General features: G+C 40.4%; 1 long non-coding RNA gene across 1 annotated transcript; it reads right to left on the bottom strand.

Annotated features, from left to right (window-relative positions):
• Positions 1 to 11,153: 11,153 nt before the first annotated feature.
• On the bottom strand, positions 11,154 to 13,102 carry LOC148136459 (uncharacterized). The gene is made up of 2 exons (XR_015754405.1): positions 11,750 to 13,102; positions 11,154 to 11,613 (listed from the first exon to the last, which is right to left on the bottom strand). It is a non-coding gene; the product is annotated as an uncharacterized LOC148136459 (long non-coding RNA).
• Positions 13,103 to 20,381: the final 7,279 nt, after the last annotated feature.

Below are 20,381 nucleotides of genomic sequence, written 5' to 3'. Positions count from 1 at the left end.
TCTAAACTTTCTGCTGCTTACCTTAAATCTGTGCTGTTCTGGTCATTGATTCCTCCACCCAGAGGTAATGATCCTTCCTGTCTACACTGTCTATGGCTCTCATACCCTAATACATCTCAATGCAGCATCTTCAGTCTCCGGTTCTCTAGTGGTAAAAAAATCAACTTTTTATACAGTTCGAATATCAGCTCACTCCTCTTCAACTCTTTGCCTTTGGGTAATGGAGGGAAGTATTCCATATGCCTTTCGAAATATTTCATTAAGCTGTCCCTCTATCTGAAGGAAGCTATGTATGAGCACACCAAGCCAAAAAAAACACAAAGATTGTAAAGAATAATTCCAATCTCAAACCAAAATCACCACAATCAACAACAATGTGATATCATCACTAAAAACCATAAAGGGCCTGTGAGAAAGTCTCATCCTTTTCCCTTGGGACGTGAACTCTGGATCTTGACTTTATTTCCATGCACCTATGTTATGCAGCCTCATTATTCCTGAAATACTATCTTTCTCATCAGTCCTGTTCAGGAGGTTGTGTATTCACAAATACAATTGATCTTTGTTCGAGCTCTTTACCACACGTGTGAGAGAGGCCAGTGACCATTCTGAATAGGGCCCCTCCCACACAGTTGCCCTCTTAATTCCAGAAGACACTCTGGTTTCCCTAGTAAGATTCAGCATTTTACACATTTCACGTTACAAAATTACATGGAATATTGTCATTGTTCCTTTCCCCTTACTCTATACATCTAATCCTATGAAGCACCTGATAGACATCCCTATGGGTAGCCCAAGATTCCCCATGATCTCATGATGTTTATCAGAAATTGTAATCATCAGGCCTTGGGATCTTACAATGTACCCCATTAATTTTCATTCCAAAGTTAATATTGTACTTTTTTCCAGACATTTCCCAGACTTGCTTATCTCTGAGGAGAAAGTGAGGTCTGCAGATGCTGGAAATCAGAGCTGAAAATGTGTTGCTGGAAAAGCGCAGCAGGTCAGGCAGCATCCAGGGAACAAGAGAATCGACGTTTCGGGCAGAAGCCCTTATCTCTGAGGACTGATCGAATTCTGTCATTCATTGCTATCTCTATCGAATTCTGATCCTCATCTTATATTTCCGACTGACCTAAATGCAGAAGATACAAAAGGACATTAATTCCTACTCATTGTTAGAAGATGTTGAACATGAAGCTACTTCTATGTAAAGTTTTACGTTTACATCTACTGTTATCATTCTTTAGCTAATGGTTTATGAGGAGTTTCTGTTCCACCTGATTTTGCAGACTCAGTTAGACACTGCCACTCCATCTTGCAGCTGCATTATAACTAATTTTGGTTGTATACTGCCTTCTGAGATGAAATTTACTGCCCCTGTTTCACCTCTGTTATGAATTTGATGGCATGTACTATACTTTCAAATGAAAGTGAAATCTGGCAAGTAGCTGCCATGTCACAGAGTGCACTGGAAAACTGAAAGATGTAACATTTGAGCTGTAAGGTAGATACATGTGTTGTTTTCACAGCAGTTCGAATTTAAACAATCAGTTTAAATCATGTCCCAAGATAGTAAAACGCAATTGAATTCGAATTTTACTGTTTCTTCAACAACAAACCAATGAGGTGCCCGAATGTTTTGGCATATAAAAGCAGGCATTTCAGAGAGTTATCCAGAGAAAGAGCGCCACTTGCCATTGTCAGCCTGGCTGCCCGAAAAGTCTCTCTCTAAAAGTTGCCTTTCTCATATGAAACATCTTTGCAACAGAAGACCGAACAAGACACAGGAAGATCTACAAACAGAGGAGGACAACACTGGAGATGATAGCCATTGTCTCGTTTTGAAAATTGATTTGCTGGAAATTAATAAATGCTTTATCAGATCAGTACATTGTTGTAAATTGGGAGGTAGATAACAATTCTTTAAGACAAATGTGGCTTGAAGTTGTAAATGGTTGTTGTCAAATGTTCACGTTTGGAGTGAAAGAATAAAACTGTTATGTTTTTCTTTAGATAGTGGTATTTGGGAGTTCTCTGCCACTTATACTTGAACAGATTATGAGGCAAGGTGAGTTTTTCTGCGTGTTTGGTTTAATTAGCAGAACGGGTTATCACTGTCGTAATAGTTTGGGGGCTCACCTGAGATTTGAAGAGGTTTTAACTGATCCAATCTGAGATTTGGACAAATGTGAACAGATTTGGGGTACAAAAGATCCCAGCAGATTCAAACGCTTGCCGATTAGTGTCCTACATCTATAAATAAAGCATAAATGAGACAATTTGCTTAATTTTGGTTACTTGTAGTTGGTTCAATTAAAAGTGAAAGAAATGGCTGTTAACATTGGTAAAGAGGTTCCAGAGATTAAAGATGATTCCAGAATTTGCCAGGAACATTAAGAAGAAAGGAAAGTAATCTTACTTTTAGAATTAGCAAAGAGGTTAGAATTGGGTTTAACTGAGGACAAAAGTAAGGCTGAAATTATACGGGAGTCCCTCAAATATTTGGGTGTATTAGAGAAACAGACAAGCGCAGCAGAGTTAGAAAAAACTTAAATTCCAATTGAAAAAAAAGGAGTTAGAAGATAAACAAAAAGACGGAGAGAGGAAAAAGAAAGGCAGAGAGAAAGAAAGAGAGAAGAAAGAGAAAGGGAGAGAGAAATAGGGAAAGAAGAAAGGGAGAGAATAAAAGAGAGAATATTTGAACTTGAAAATTTACGACTTAGTCAGCAAATTCAAGTTAAGAGGATGGAGATGAAGATAGAAGACAGTGATATGTACAAATATGTTAAAATATTGCCACATTTTGATGAGGAAGATGTCAAAGCCTTCTTTATTTCATTTGAAAAAGTAACTAGGTAGATGGAGAGGTCGGAAGACTTGTGGGTAATACTAGTTCAGATTAAACTGGGAGGCAGAGCTAGTCAGTTATTTGCAGCGCTGTCAGATGAGAGTTAAAGAGATTATGAAGATGTAAAACAGGCTATTTTGAGTGCTTATGCATTGGTACCATAAGTATACAGACAGCGTTGCAGAAACATAAAGAAGGAACCAGGTTGGGCTGATGTTCAGTTCGAAAGAATTAAAAATATTAATTTTGATAGATGGTGCGTGGCTTATAAATAGATAAGACTTATGTGGATCTTAGAGAGATTATTCTGGTAGAGCAGATAAAGAAAAACTCACGTCCAGAGATGATAAGAATTCATGTGGATGAACAGAAAGTTCAGGAAGTGAGAAGAGCAGCAGAGATGGCAGATGAATATACACTGGTGCATAAGGCAAAGTTTAGCTTCTGGCAAGAATTTCATCCAGTGAGGGATAGATGTTGGCGAAGGGGAGGTCCTACGCTGTGAAACTAAGAGTAGAGAACACAGGTATGTGTTGACGACAGATTACGTTGGAAGCCCAAGAGGGTGGAAAAGAAGTGAAAGGCCTCAGGTGTTTCAACTGTGGCAAAGTGGGACATGTAAAGTCACAGTGTGGGAAAAGATATAGTAAAAGAGGCAAAGACAGTGGCATTAGTGAGGGTACTGAAGAAGGGCCTGTGCCCGAAACGTCGAATCTCCTGTTCCCTGGATGCTGCCTGACCTGCTGTGCTGTTCCAGCAATAAAGTTTCAACATTAGTGAGGGTAGTAAAGGAAACCCCAAGTAACGCCGAGGAGTTGCAGTAAAGGGCACAGCCTAGGCAGGGGCTGGGTATGGAGTTAGTGCCTGATCTCTATAAAGAATTTGCCTCTGTGGGTAAAGTTTACTCAGGAAGCACAGGGGCAGAAGGGAAAGAAGTTATAATATTGAGAGATACAAGATGTCACCCGTATCTAATAGTATTATATGAATGCATTTGCACTTTTTCTAACCTGTTAGCCGTGAGTGTGGTTAATTGGTTGGATAGATGGACAGAACTTTAACATTCCCTGATGTAATATCAGGTTAGAGTGCCAACTCAGGACTGGGGAAATAGACGAGGGAGTGATTGGCAGAGTGTCAGTTCCAGGAATTCAGATTGTTCTTGGGAACAATTTAGCAGGAACCAAGGTGGGAGTGACACCTCTTGTTTTGGAAAAGCCCAAGGAAGGCCGGAGTTAAAGAAAAATACCCTGGTATTTTCACAGATCGTGTGGTAACAATATCCCACTATCATAAGTCACAGGACGACGCAAAAACTGAAGATAAAGATGAGGTTCAGTCAGCAAAGGCCCTGTTGACATAATGGTGCAGGAAAAAACCTGCACAGACAGAGAGTCAGACATAACCGGGTTAGTTCTGGGTCCTCAAAGGCTTATGGACTTACGACAGAAAGACAAGACAATAACAGACATATGTTGGTGCGTACTCAGAAAATGAGGCAGAGAATATTCCTGAGGTTTATTATCTCAAAGATAGAATCCGAAGATGAAAATGGAGACCACGGCAGGTTAGTGCAGAGGAGAAATGGGCTGAAGTGCACCAGGTTTTGTTGCCGGTAGCATACAGACAGGACGTGTTACAGGTAGCAAATGAACTACCTGTAGGAGTTCACCTAGGTGTAAGGAAAACACAGGCTTATGTACAAAAGCATTTCTATTGACCTGTAATTTTCAAGGACATGGTTAACTTTTGCCATTCATGTCATACATGCCAAAACCACCAATACACTCCAACAGCAGCTAATAAACAAGAAAGACCCTACACAGACAACATGCAAAAATAATGTACTTTACAAAATACCTTGCAAGAACTGAAACAAACACTACATTGGACAAACTGGCAGAAACCATGGACATCAACTAGCCACAAAAATATATGACCCTCTCTCATTGTTAGCTGCTAGTGCTAGGCTGTTTAAGGAAGTCATGGATAGCTTAGGTATGCAGCACTTCAGATCAACTGTGTATCATCCTGAATCCCAGGGTGAGATTTGATAGAGTGCAAAGGTGGCATCAGCCCCTGAAGACCTTGTTAAGAACATACAGTCAGGATTACCTGAATGATTGGGATAAAGCTATCCCATTGGTATTTGCTATTAGAGATGCCCCAAATGAATCTACTCAATTTACTCCCTTTGAGTTAATATTCAGACATGAAGTGAGAAGGCCTTTAATATTAACTAAATAGAAATTGACAGGACCGAAGTCGGAGATCTCCCACTTGGATTATGTTTTGGAGGTGAGGGAGGGACTAAATCGTTTAGGTGAGTTAGCACCTGAAAAGCGCACAGCATAGAATGAAGCAGGTAGCAGATAATAACTTGGGAATTCAGACATTTTCACTTGGGGTGAAGTATTAGCATTGTTACCACTGGTAGGAGATCCCAGGTTTAGTGGTCCCGACCAAATTCAGAAAAGGTTGAGTCAGGTAAACTATGTGGTAAGAATTCCAGATAGAAAAAAAAATCGGTTATGTCATGTGATTATGTTGAAACCGTATTATACTCGAGAGAGGGAACTGGAGAAACAGGTGTTAGTTACTGCCCCGTAAATTGAGGGATCAAATCCAGATGTTATGGAGTTTGATGTGCCTCAAAACACGTTATGTACTTCCTTGAGGAGTGGGACAGGTTTGTAAAGTATCTGTCTCAGGAACAAAGAACAAAGTTTAAAGGTTTGTTGCAGCCTACATGTGCAGGTACAAGATGGGGAAGACTAATGCTGTTGTGCATTAGTTAGACATAGCGAATGCTGTTGTGAGAAAACAACACCCCTATCAGCTTAATCCTTTCAAAGCCACATTGGTCCAAGGAGGTGGATGCAATGCTCAACAAAGATACCGTCGAGATGGAAATGTGTTGCTGGAGAAGCGCAGCAGGTCAGGCAGCATCGAGGGAACAGGAGAATCGACGTTTCGGGCATTAGCCCTTCTTCAAGAAGGGCTAATGCCCGAAACGTCGATTCTCCTGTTCCCTAGATGCTGCCTGACCTGCTGCGCTTCTCCAGCAACACATTTCCATCTCTGATCTCCAGCATCTGCAGACCTCATTTTCTCTTCAAAGATACCGTCGAACCCAGTCAGAGTTAGTGGGGTTGCTGTTCGTGTTAGTTTCTAACCCTGATGAGACTCAATGATTTTGTGTGGATTATCAGAAGGGCAGCGTCGTATCCAAGTCAGATTCGTATCCAATAACAAGATTGGTGCAGTTTGTAGAGAAATTTGGATAATCCAGTTACATTACAATGATGGACTCACTGTTTGGTTATTGGCAGGTATCGTTATCAGAGACAGTGAAACACATTTCTGCATGTGTAACCCCAAATGAGCTATGTCAATTCAAAGTGATGGCCTTTGGAATGAAGAACGCACCAGCCACATTCCAAAGACTCATGAACTGAGTTGTGTCAATGTTAACAAGCTGTGCAGTCCATCTGGATGATGTAGTGAGTCATGGAAAGATCACATGGTACAATTGTAAAAACTGGTAATAAACTTAAAGAAAACATAATTCACGAAGGTAGAAGGGATATTCTTGGGACATAACATCGGGTCATGAAATGTTGACCACAAGAAAAGCCAAGACGAATGTCATCGAGGAGATTTTGCTGGACGTTTGTTCCAAACGTAGCAGCATAGTAACACGGCAAATCGATTTGCTGAAAACGAACACGAAGTTTTGGTGGACAGAACAATGCCAGGAGGCATTTGATTATTTAAAATCAGTATTAACCACTGTACCAGTTTTAGCTAAATCAAACGTTTTGAAACCCTTCAAAGTTGCAATCAATTCAAAAGACAGAGGAGTTGGAGCTGTCCTGCTACAGGGAGATGATGATAGAATTGAACGGCCGGTTGGTTACTTTTCCAGGAAACTCAGCACCCACCAGAGAAAATACTCTACCGTCGAAAAATAATTATTGTATTTGGTACTGGCCTTACAGCATTTTAATGTTTATGTGACTAACAATGTGTCGGAGACATTTGTCTACACAGGTCACAATCCTCTTACATTCTTGAAATACTTCAAGGACAAGAATATAGGATTATTTACATGGAGTCTTATGTTACACACTTTTAATTAAAAGAAAACATACATGTTGCGGGACGCAAAACTGTGATAGCAGATGTGTTATCTCAGATTTCGCGGAGAAAGTATGGATAAGATTGAACAAATATTAATATTGTGTTTTAGCATTGAGATTTTGCAAGCACCTGTCATGTGACTGACTAGCAATCTCAGATTGTACCAGAAAATTGAAAATATGTAACATTTGGCTTCTATGTTTACAACAGGTCAGATTTTACTAATCAGTTTAAGTTATGCCCCAGGACACTAAAACCCAATTCAATTTGAATTTTATTCTTATGACAACATTGAACCAATGAGATAATCTGATGTTTTATTGAGTATAAAAGAAGCTGACATTTTGAGAATAAGCCAGCGAGAGAACAACTAACTGCCATCATCAGAGTAAAGACCAGCCAACACTCTCTATCAAGGGTATCTTTTCATATGAAACAACTTTTCAGCAAAAGACTGAAGATAACCCAGGGAGATCTTCAGCTGAAAGGAGCCAGACACCAAACACTACAGCAGATATCTGGTTTTGAAAATTAGGTTGCTGCAATTTTAATGGAGATTTTTATTAAGCTGGATAACAGACCTTTAAGAGAAAGGAGGTTTAGAGTTGTAAATACTTATTGTTTAATGATCAGTTTTAGATTGAAAGAATAAATTGACTTTTTATTCTTTAAATAGTCGAATGTGGGAGTTCTCTGTCACTCATACTTTAACAGATTACGAAGCGAGCTGAGCTTTTCTGGGTGTTTGAGTTAATTCGCAGAAAGTTTCACTGCCGTGTCATAACAGACTCCAGACCCAATCCCCACCAGACACAATCCCCTCGAGACCCAATCATCTCCAGACACAATCACCTCCACGCCCAATCTCCTCCACACCCAACCCATTTACACCCATTCCCCTCCAGACCTAATCTTCTCCAGACCCGATCCTGTAAGGGAAGGAATGCCAGGATATTGAATCAACAACCATGAAGAAACAGTAATATATTTCCAATTCTGAATGACGATAGATCTGGAGGTTTACTTGCAGGGGCTGGTGCCCCTTTGATCTGCTACCCTTGTCTTACTGGATGGGCGTGGTCATCGGTTTGGAAGGAACTATCTCAGAAGCATTGGTGAATTTCTGCAGTGCAACTGCATATAGTACTCACTATTGCGAATGAGCATTGGTTGTGGACTGACTGCATATTTGAGGATGTAGTGCTAATCAAATGTACTTTGTCCTGGATACTGTTGAGCTTGTTGAGTGCTGCTGGAGCTGCACCCATTCAGGCAAGTGGTGAGTATTCCATCACACTTCTAACTTATGTCTTGTAGATGGTGGACCAGCGTTAGGTAGTTAGGATGTGAGTGATATGATTCAGGATTCTCTAAGCTCTGACATTCTCTTGCAGCCACTGTTTTGAAAAGGCTAGCCCAGTTCAGCTTCTGGTTAATTGTAACACAAGGATGTTGATAGTAGTGGATTCAGTGATAGTAACAGACGTCAAGGGGCAGTGGCTAGATTTGTCGGATTGGAGATGACCATTGCCTGGCGTCGGTGTGGCACAAACATTACTTGCCAATTTCCAGCACAAGCCTGGATATTGTCTGGAACATGTTGCATTTGACACAGCCACAACCATCTTCCTTTGTGCATCTATATCCTGGGGTTCATGAGGGTGAAAACATATCTGATTAAAATGCATCAATTCCCCAAGGGTTTCACACGTTAAATTTTTATTAATAGGTCACACCCAACCCTAGGCTCGAGTCTGGAAGAGCTCTCAATCAAAACACTCCCTGTGGTTCTCTCTGCACAACTGACACCAGACCTCTTGAGTCTGTTCAGCATTTATTCTGTGATTTATTTTTCCCAGAGCATTGTGCCACAGTTTCTAAAGAGATGGATTATTTTAAACCGAGGTGATGAGAAATGTAATATCAGATCACTGTGTGACTAATTGATTACAGGATGACATGTGGTGGTCCATGAGGAATAAAGGAACAAAATAAACAGGAGCAAGATTAGGCCAGTCATTCCCTCAAACCTGCTCACTCATTCAATTCAGTCATGGCTAATTATCATCTCAGTGCCATGTTCTTGTTACTTCCCATAAGCTTTCATCCTGCTAACCCCAATAACTGAATCTATCACCTTCCTTACAACATTCAACGCTTTGACTTCAATTCTTTCTGTGTCATCGAATTCCACATTCTCTCCACTCTCTGGGTGAAGAGGTTTCTCATCACCTTCGTGCTAAATGACCCTGCTTTATCCTTTGACTGTGAACCTTGCTTCTGGACAGCCTGGTAATCAGGAACATCCTTTCTGTGTTTACCCTGTCTTGTCCTGTTCGATGCTTGTAGGCTCTGAGATTCCCTTTCATTCTCTCAACTCCAGTGAATATCATCCTAACTAATCAAATCTCTATTCATACCTCATTCCTGTAATCACAGGAATCAGTCTGGTAAAGTTTTGTAACACTCCGTCTGTCGCCAGGACATCCTTCCTCAGATAAAGGAGACCAACACAGCACATAATACTTCAGGGTGGTCTCAAAAAGACTCTGTACAATTGCAGCAAGACATGCCTGTTCCTGTACAACAACCCTCTCACGGTGAAGGCCAACATACCATTTCCCTTCTTCAGCCCCTGCTTCACCTGTCTGCTTCCTCTCCATAACTGGTGTACAGAGACACCCAGGACCCATTGCACCTCCCCCTTTCCCAATCACTCACCATCCAGGGAATAATGGTCTTGCCTGGTTTTGCTCTGAAAGTGGATAAACACATATTTGTCTCCATTATAGTTCACCTGCCATGCATTTACTCACTCATTAAACATGTCCCAATCAGACTGAAGCATCTCTGCATTCTCCTCCCAGCTCACCATCCCACCCAGCTTTGTGTCATCTGAAAGTTTGGAGAGTTTTATATCTAGTTCCTTTTTCCACTAAATCATTATTACAGATTGCGAATAACTGAACCAAACACTGATGCTTGACACTATTCACTCTCTGTCATTGAGAAAAAAAGAAGTTTGTTCATTCCTAAACTGTTTCCTGGCTTACAGCCAGTTCTCCATCCGTGTGACTGGGGGCAATGTACTGACATGTGCTTTAGTTTTTTTTTGGAGCCTTATGGTTCCTGTTTAATAATCAAATGATAAATGAAAGTAAATTAAAAAGCCTGTTTTAGACAAGCTCTTATCACTTCTCAAACGATTATCAATGTTTGGTTGTTCCAGGCTGACCAAGAGGTCAGATTTGGCCAAGGGAAACATTAAATCATTGGTGATTTGGAATGTCTACAACTCTTTCCATGGCGAATTCATAATAGGTATGGAGCTCCCAGAATTAAGAAAGTATAACTGGTGGGAAGGTGTAACGACTCATTACCAATTGGATAGCTAGGTATTGTTGGTGCTGAATTCTGTCTTGCGACATATGGGTTCCATTAGCTGAGTTTTTCCAGTATTACTGATTTCCTGATCAACATTGATCTCTGGTTGACAATTTTTGATGTTTGCTATTCACTGATATCTTTGTATCAGATAGTCCCAGTCTGATTCCCCGGGGAATTTGGCAGCTGTGGTGTGACAACGTAGGTTCCTGGAATTTGTGAACCCATGTTACTTATGTGTTAGAAAAACTCCAGATTTAAGAATAAACCCTGGTTTGTCCATGTGTTGTCGCTGTATTACTCTCTGAATTTCAGATTTTTGGCTGTTAAGTGTTTAACTGGTGAGTGTTTGGGTTGAGATGTATCCATGACAAACCTAGGCTGGAGCGACTTTGGGAGTAGTTTTATGTTAGACAGAGTACAGTAAGCTTTCTAACTCTCTGGGCTACCTTGTGATAGTCTCTGGTGGGGTAAAGCTCCTGATTTTTATCATTACTTCACCCTAGGCTGTGACCCTCATGGCATTACAAGAACCATCGAAGGTCTCCATGTTGTTTGATCTTTCCACCTCTGGAGTTTTCCATAAGAAATACCAAGCGAAAGGTCGATTTAGAAGAGTGGGACGAAGAGTGCCCAGCATTAACCCAAATGATTCGATAACAGACAACCACATGTGACTGGGCAAATGCATCTGGCTTTGAAGGGAGCAGGGCGTGAACATTTGATTGTATGTCATTACTAATGGGCCTTCAAGAAAGGATGAAGCAAACTCAAGTTTAGTCCATATTCTTTTAAGATTTATTAACCATTTCAGAGCGTATTTTTATCAAAAACTTATATTAAAGTGAACAAAGTGAGAAAAATGACTGGACGACACATTGAGATAAGAACACATACGTTCTGAGCTGCTTATCTTATAATTACCAGAAAAAGAAAATGAGGAATCAACATAAAGGTAGGAAACAATTCGGAATAAAGAAAAACAAAACAAATTACAAATGGACTTCAAACAATTACAAGTTACAAGCTACAAATACATTCCAACTCTAATTATCTGAATGAATTCAAACAAAACAAAACAGAAAAGCCATTAATTACTTTCAGATTCGGATTCAAAAGTGAAGTTGTCTCATTTTTAAAGTCAACAACAGCGCATAATATAAATTTGGAATTCAGAGACCCCAATCATCAATGAGGCAAGTCTACGGGGTCCAAACTTCAACACATTATTTTACCTGTAAAAGAGGGATAAAGTAATGATGCAGTGTTTATGATCATGGCATTAATATTTCGTTTTTTCTTCAATAAAACTCTCAGAAATTTGACAAACCATGTTCGTCTGCTGGAAGTATGATAATTGATTATTCTCACCTTCATCAGAGTGACGGCAGTGCTGTAGGAAATACTCAGGAGGAACAGGGTAATGAATGTGGAAGCGGTTGTCCAGATGTTGCCATTATCATCCTCATACTCTTCAATCCGACTGCCATCTATCGCATCTGCAAGAATAAAGCCGAAAACAAATAGTTAGATTATCTATTGATGCGGTCTGACATTTCTGTGTATAAGGAATGTAACCAGGAATGGGTCCATCTTCTTCAAGCCATCAGGTTGATATGAAATTTTACTCGATCTATATCTATGATTGAGTCATTGACTCTCAGCAATAACTTGCTATAACTAACTCCACAGCTCTCATTTACTATCCTGAATTTTCTTGTCATTCAATCTATATTTGGGGAATATTATCATAGACTGACAATGATTATTTCAATTATATCTTATAATTTAATTATAGGTACTGATAGCTGTTTACTTAAATACTGTGCCAACACTGGGTAAGAGCTCAAATGCATTTGCTCTTTTAGTTTACTTATTTGGTGAATCATTAAAATCAATGAGATTCACGGTAAACACATTGCTTCATATTTTGTTTGCAGGGTCTGTATGTGTTCAGAATAATTTTTGTGCATATGTTCCTTAATTTATTTCTGTCTATAGCTGGTTGTATCTGTTTTTCCTTTATCGTTTGGGTACGTGATTACGTCGCTTGTGTCCTTGTTGGGATTGCGATGAGTAAACACATTCATGTCCCTTCAGTGCTGGTGTGCTCATTCATCTGGTTGCGATTCTGTATATACATTTTGCTCATTTCACAATGTGTAAGAATCAATGTGTTAATCTCCCACTTCAGTCGTGGGTGCCTATGTTTATGTTTTAATGTCTTAGTGAATATGTGGTTTGTTTTCTTTGTCTTGATGCCGTCTAAAAATGTTTATGCGTCAAATTCAGATTTTATGTATGTTAAGGTCTTTTCATGTTTATGCTCTACAACTGTGTTTTGTTAGTATAAACATCGTGCTTTGATTGATACTTTTATTTTCAATTTTCAGTATACGCTGGGACCTCTATCTTGTAATTGAAAAGTGCTTATAATCTCTCAGTTCAGAACAGCATTCTCTCTCTCTCTTAAATGTACAGTACATGCCTGCAACTTCATAACACCTCACCCCCATCAGAAAATAATGGAACTTCATAATGAAAAGATGTCATCTTTATTTCTCTAATTCTTAACCCCATTACTATGAAATACAAATGTCATTAATCTAAGTTATATTTTCCATATTCATTTCTGCACACGTACATAAAATTCGAATCAGTCAAATCTTATCGACACTTGTTCCTTTAATTCCATGATGACGCACCTGCTATCAAATCTTTATGACAGGCAACATTCACAATCTGCGATGTAAAAGTCTGTAATACAATGAAATGGCCTCATATTTTTGTATTTACATCTTTCCGAGAATATAAGAGGATTGTGATCCGTGTACACAACCATCTCCAACACATGGTTCATTACATAAATATTAGAATGTTATAAGGCCAGTATCAAACTCAACAATTCCTTTTTCAGTATGGAGTATCGTCTCTGGTGGGTTCTGAATTTATTTTAAAAGTAGCCACTTAGCAATTCAATTCCATCATCATCATTCTGTCTCAGTACAGGTCCAACCCATATGTCACGAGCATCGATGGCAGCATTGAAGTGTTTCAAAAATTTTGGTGTAGCTGAAACTGGTGCCGTCGTTAATACTGCTTTTAAATTGTCAAATGCCTCCTGGCATTATTCTGTCCACCGAAATTTTATGTTCTTCTTAAAACTGGTCAGCGGTATGACCATACTGCTGTCCACCGAAATTTTATGTTCTTCTTAAAACTGGTCAGCGGTATGACCATACTGCTGACATTTGGATCAAACTTCCAGTAGAATCCACTTAGTCCCAAAAATCAAAGCTCCACTTTCTTGAAGGATGATTGTGGAAATGATCGACGGCCTTCATCTTCACGTTCATTAGGTCAACTTTCTATGTCCAATGTTATGTCATAAAAACGTCACATCTGCCTTCACGAATTCTGTTTTCTTTATATTTATTCCCAGTTTTGCTCGTTGTATTCAAAACAGTTTTTTTTCCTATCTGACATCTTTACGAGATAGTTCACTTGAATCAACTTTGTCTCAATTTGATAGGGACCACAAAACTTGGCTTTGAAGCAATCTCCTACCACTGGAGAAATGTTTCAATTTTTACCTGCCACCTGCTTCATTCGATACTGTGTCCTGTTTAGGTGCTGTTTAGTTAACTCACCTACCCGATTTAATCTCTCCCTCACTTCCAATACATAATCCAATTGTGAGATCTCTGAGTTTGGTCCTATCAATTCTTCTTTAAGTAGTTTCTAAGGACCCCTGACTTCATGTCCGAATATTTACTCAAAGAGAGTAAACTGAGGAGATCCATTTGGGGCGTACCTCATGACAAACAATATAAACGGGACACCTTTATCACAACCGTTCAGATCATCCTGACAGTATGCTTTCAACATGGTCTTCAGTGTTTGAAGCCACCTTTCCAAAGCTCCCTGGGATTCAGGATGGTACACGCTTGATTTAACGTGCTGTATGCCAAAACTATCCATAACCTCCTAAAACAGCCTGGCAGTAAAATTAGATTTGTGGGCGGCACGGTGGGACAGTGGTTAGCACTGCTGCCTCACAGCGCCAGAGACCCGGGTTCAATTCCCGCCTCAGGCAACTGTCTGTGTGGAGTTTGCACATTCTCCCCTTTGTCTCCGTGGGTTTCCTCCGGGTGCTCCGGTTTCCTCCCACAGTCATAAAAATGTGCAAGTTAGGTAAATTGCCCATAGTGTTAGGTGCAGGGGTAAGTATAGTGGAATGGGTCTGGGTTGGTGCGCTTTGGCGGGTCGGTCTGGACTTGTTCGGCTGAAGGGCCTGTTTCCACACTGTAAGTAATCTAATCTAATTTAAATCTAATTTAAAATTTAGATCATTGGTCTGACTGAATCTCCCTGGGTAGCCCATGCTATGTCAAGAAAACCATTAGCTCCTCTCCACCTTTTTTGCCTTCATTCTCCGTAATACCCTGGAAATCTGTTGGAGACATCCATTATGGTTAACAACTGGTTACAACTTTTAGTTCTCGGGAGGGGACCTACACAATCAATTATAACCCACATGAAACGTTCTTAAAATGGGGAATTGTCAACAAAGGTGCTGGTTTTATTACCAACTGTGGCTTACCTACCATTTAGCATGTATGACACGTATGGCAAAACGCAATCACATCCTTGAGCTGTCCAGGCCAATAGAAGTGCTTTTGTAACTTAGCCTGAGTCGGCTGTACATCTGGGTGAACTCCTACTTGTAATTCATATGCAAGGCGTGAGACTTCCTGTCTGCATACTACCGGCAACACATCCTGGTCCGCTCTTGTCCATTTATTCTCTGCACTTAGCTGCCGTGGTCTCCATTTTCATCTTAGGATTCTATCTTGAAGATAATAAACCTCAGGAATATATTCTGATTCCTTTTCTGAGTATGTATCAATAAATATATTTTTAATTGACTTGTCTTTCTTTTATATTACCCTTTGGGGACTAAACTTTTCTGTTTGACCCTCTACCTGTTCAGGTTTTTGCTGCAACATTGCATCAAACAGGGTGTCCACTAACTGAACCTCGACTCCTTCACCTTTCGCTTTAGTATTTGATTTTTGTCTGTGATTTATAAATAAATCCTACACAGTCTGGAAATAATCCTGGATATTTGTCTTTTAAATCCTTTCATCCCTGGTTTTCATTTGGCTTCTCCACAACATTGGGAGTCACTCCCACCTTGGACCCTGTTCAGTAATTCCCAAGAACAAACTGGATTCCTGGAACTGACACTCTGGCAATCATTCCCACTGTTACATCCCCAGTCTTGATTTGGCTCTCCAAACTGATTTACCATAGAAGAACGTTAAATCTCTGTCTAACTATTCCACAAATTACCACTGTGTCGAGTAACAGATCAGAAATAGTGCAAATATATTCATCTCTTAGCATGAGAGACTGATTAGCTCCTGTACTTCTCAAAATTATAACTTCTTTCTCTTCTCCCCTGTTCTTCCTAAATGTTACCCACAGAGGCAAACTTTCTTAGAGATCAGGCACTAACTCCATACCCAGTCCTTGCCTACGTTGTGCACTCACCGGAAGCTCCTCGACTTTTCTTGTGGTTTTCTTCACTACTTTTACTAATGGTACTGGCTTAGCTTCGTTTACCACATCTTTTTCGACAGTGCCTTTCTTTAACGACCACACTGTAATCTTATGTACCCCACCTTCTGGCTGTGGCAACACCTTTTCCCAGTGTCCTTCTGAAACCACCAACACTGTAATTTTCTTTGTCCCACTCCATTACAGTGAAAACACTCGAGGCCTATCACATCCTTTGCAACACTTTGGCTTTCTTTTTTCACCTGTGGTAAACTCTTGCCAGTGTGATCTAAGCCTTGTTTCTTCGTGTATGATCTCCCCTTCTCCCAATTTTTAACCCACACAGGATGAAATTCCTGTCAGTACCGAAATTTCAATTTGTGTACTAATGCATATTTATCTGCCATCTCTGCCATTCTCCTCACTTCTTGAACTTTATGTTCATAAACATGAATTCTTATCATCTCTGGCAGTGAGCTATTAAACTCCTCCAGCAGAATAATTTCTCTTACAGTCTCATAGGTCTGATCTATTTTTAAGGGGTGCACCTATCTGTCAAATTGCAATGTTTAAATCTTGCACATTCAACTTAAATCTGATCTGGTTCCTTCTTTATAGGACACAGCAAATAAAATACAGAACAGTACAATATTGCAAACCCCTAGGGGCCCTCGATGTTGAGCCAGCCTTCTATGCTACTTTAAGATCAGACCAATCGACATTCTTTCATTTTACTATCATCCACGTACATATCCAAGAGTCGCTTACATATTCCTAATATTTCTGACTCTACTACCACTGATGGCAGTGCATTCCACACACCCACCACTCTCTGTGTAAAGAGCCTGCCTCTGACATCTCCCCTAAACCTTCCTGCGACATCTTCCCTAAACCTTTCTCAAATTATTTAAAAATATGTCCCCTCATGATAGACATTTCTGCCCAGCGAACAAAGCTATCTGGCTATGCCTCTCATCATCTTGTACACCTCTATCAAGTTGCCTCTCATCCTTCCTTGCTTCAATGAGAAAAGCCCCAGCTCCCTCAAACTTTATTCATACGACAAGTCCTCTATTCCAGGCAGCATTCTGGTAAATCTCCTTTGCACTCTCATTAACCCTTCCACATCCTTCCCGTCATGAGGTGACCTGAACAGAACACAATATTCCAAGTGTGGTCTAACCAGGCCTCTATAGGGCGGCAGTATAACCTCGTGGTTCTTAAAATCAATCTCCCTGCCAATGAAAGCCAACAAACCAAAATTCTATCAACGTGGATGATCACTTGGAGGGATCTATGGATGTGGAGCCCAACGTCCCTCTGTTCCTCCACACTGCCAAGATTCCTGCCTTTAATCCTGTATTCTGCATTCAAATTCGAATTACTTCACATTTTTCTAGGATGATCACCATCTGCCACTTTTCTGCCCAGTTCTGCATCCTATCAATGTCTCAATGCAACCTATAATAGCCCTCCACACTATCCACCATTCCACCAACCTTCATGTCATCAGCAAACTCTCTAACCCACCCTTCCACTTCCTTATTCAAGTCATTTATAAAAATCACAAAGAGCAGAGGTCCCAGAACAAATCTCTGTGCATCACCACTGGTCACCAAACTCCTGGCTAAATACTTTCTATCTACTACCACCATCTGTCCTCTATGCGCCAGCCAATTCTGTATCCAGACAAGCAAGCTTCCCTGTATCCCATGCCTCCTTACATTCTGAATTAACCAACTGCCGGGAACCTTACCAAATACCTGAATAAAATCCATGCACACCATATCCACTGTGCTACCGTCATCGAAGTGCTTTGGCACATCCTCAAAGAATTCATTAAGGTTTGTGAGTCATGACCTGCTCCTCATAAAGCCATGCTGACTATCTCTAATCAGACTATCGTTTTCTAAGTAATATGTCTCTCAGAATCCTTTCTGATTCTTTGCCCACCATTGACATAAGACTGACTGGTCTGTAAATCCCAGGATTATCACTATTTCCTTTTTGGGGCAACGGAATAACATTTGCCACCCTCCAATCATCTGGCACTCCTCCAGTCGACAGTGAAGGTCTAAATATTATCGCCAAATGTACAGCAATCTCTTCCCACACTTCCCGTACTAACCTTGCGTATATCTCATCTGGCCCAGGTAATTTATCTATCCTCATGTTTTTCAAAATTTCAGCACATCCTCCTTCCTCACATCAACCTGTTCTAGCATATCAGTCTATTCACCACTACCCTCAGAAATGATAAAGTCCCCCTCCATAGTGAATACTGCAGAAATGCATTCATTGAGGACCTCCACTACATCGTCTGACTCCAGGTGCAAGTTCTCTCCATTATCCCTGAGTGGCCCTAACCTCACTCTGGCCATCCTCTATTTCCTCACATACGTGTAGAATGCCTCAGGGCTTTCCTTAATCCTACCTGCTAAAGCTATTTAATGCCCCTTTCTAGCTCTCTTAAGTCAATTCTTCAATTCCTTTCCGTCTACCTTGTAACACTTTCAAGTGCTGGCTGATTGTTGCTTCCTCAGAATTAACGAAGCTTACTTCTTCCTGTTGACTAGATGTTTCACATCCCTAGTCACCCAAGGTTCCTTCGCCCGACCGTTCCTTCGTCAGTGGGACAAACCTGACAAGCACTGTCAGCAGGTGCTTACTAAACAACCTCCACATTTCTGTCGTGCATTTCCCTGAGAACATGTGTTCCCAATTTAGGTGCCTCAATTCCTCCCTAATCGCTTTGTAATTCCCGCTCCCAAATTAAATACTTCCTAATACTATATGCTCCTATCCCCTCCATGAGTCTCCTAAACGTCATGGAGTTCTGATTACTGTCCCGAAAATGCTCTCCCCTCCGAGAGATCTGACACCTGAACTTCTGAACCCCCACCTAAACGCTTCTATTACTAATTCATAAGCACTCAAAAACAGCCTTTTTGACATCTGCATAATCTCTTGATCCCTCATCTGACAGTGCTGCAAGTACCTCACTAGCTCTGCCGACCAGCTTCGTCTGAACTAACATTATTGACAAGTTCTCTGACCATTCTATCTGCCAAGCCAATTTTTCAAATGAAATTTAACAAGAAGTTTCAACATTTTCTGATCAAAATGTGGCAATCTTTTAACATACTTGTAAATATTAGTATCTTCCTTCATCTTCATGTTGTTAATTTGAGGTTCCTGACTGATTCTGAATTGCAAAGTCTCTCTCCCTTTCTTTTCTCCCTCTTTATCTCTGCTTAGCCACGATCACTTTCTTTACCGTGGTGGGTGGCACGGTGGCACAGTGTTTAGCACTGCTGCCTCACAGCGCCAGAGACCCGGGTTCAATTCCCGCCTCAGGCGACTGACTGTGTGGAGTTTGCACGTTCTCCCCGTGTCTGCGTGGGTTTCCTCCGGGTGCTCCGGTTTCCTCCCACAGTCCAAAGATGTGCAGGTCAGGTGAATTGGCCATGCTAAATTGCCCGTAGTGTTAGGTAAGGGGTACATGTAGGGATCTGGGTGGGTTGCGCTTCGGCTGGTCGGTGTGGACTTGTTGGGCCGAAGGGCCTGTTTCCACACTGTAATGTAATCTAATCTAATCTTCCCATCTCAATTGCAATTTAAGTTTTTTTTTCTGACTCTTCTGCACTTGCCTGTTTCTCTGATATACCTAAGTGCATGATCAACTCCAACACAATGTCAGCTTTTTTTTGTCCCTGGTTAAACCCAATTTAGTAATTCCAAAAATATATCTTCCTCTGTTGTCATAAACTTTCTTGAAAAATTTGGGAAACATCTTCAAACCCCAGAAACTTCTGAACAAAATTATAAGCCATTTCCCTCACTTTTAATTTAGCCAACCACAGGTAAACGAAATGAAGGAAATTTTCTCACCTAAGTTTTATTTAAAGATGTAGGACATAAGTCGGCAAGTATTTGAATATGCTTGAAGCTTTCACACCCCAAATCTGTTCAAACCTGTCAAACTCCATGACTGGATTTATCAAAGCCTGTCCAAATCTCGAGCTCCCATACCTGTTCCAACATCGTAGTAAACCCTTCTGTTTATTAAACCAAACATCCAGAAGCAACTCACCGTGCTTCGTAATCTGATAAAATATGAGTAGCAGCGAACTCTTAAGTTTCACAATTTAAAGAAAATAACATCAATTATTTTTTAACTGAGCATCAAACAACAACTATTCACAGCTCTAAGCCCCCCTTCACATAACTGCTCACTATCTGCCTGCAACAATATGCTGCACCAACAAGACACTTATTAAAATTACATCAGCTTAATTTCAAAACCACACAGTCGCTGTCTCCTTCTGTGTCTTCACTCTTCCAGTTGCTGATTTCTTTCTTTTTTCTTCTTTCTTTTTAATCTGAGTAAGTTTCACTTGGAAAGGTCCTTTTCAGAGAGAGTATTTTCGAATTTCATTGA

The sequence above is a fragment of the Chiloscyllium plagiosum genome, unplaced genomic scaffold, assembly GCF_037043375.1.
Source record: "Chiloscyllium plagiosum isolate Xiang-an unplaced genomic scaffold, Cpla_swu_hap1 HiC_scaffold_45, whole genome shotgun sequence".
Classification (NCBI taxonomy): domain Eukaryota; kingdom Metazoa; phylum Chordata; class Chondrichthyes; order Orectolobiformes; family Hemiscylliidae; genus Chiloscyllium; species Chiloscyllium plagiosum.
The sequence above is the reverse complement of the archived record's forward strand: the minus strand, read 5'-3'. Positions and strand labels throughout refer to the sequence as shown.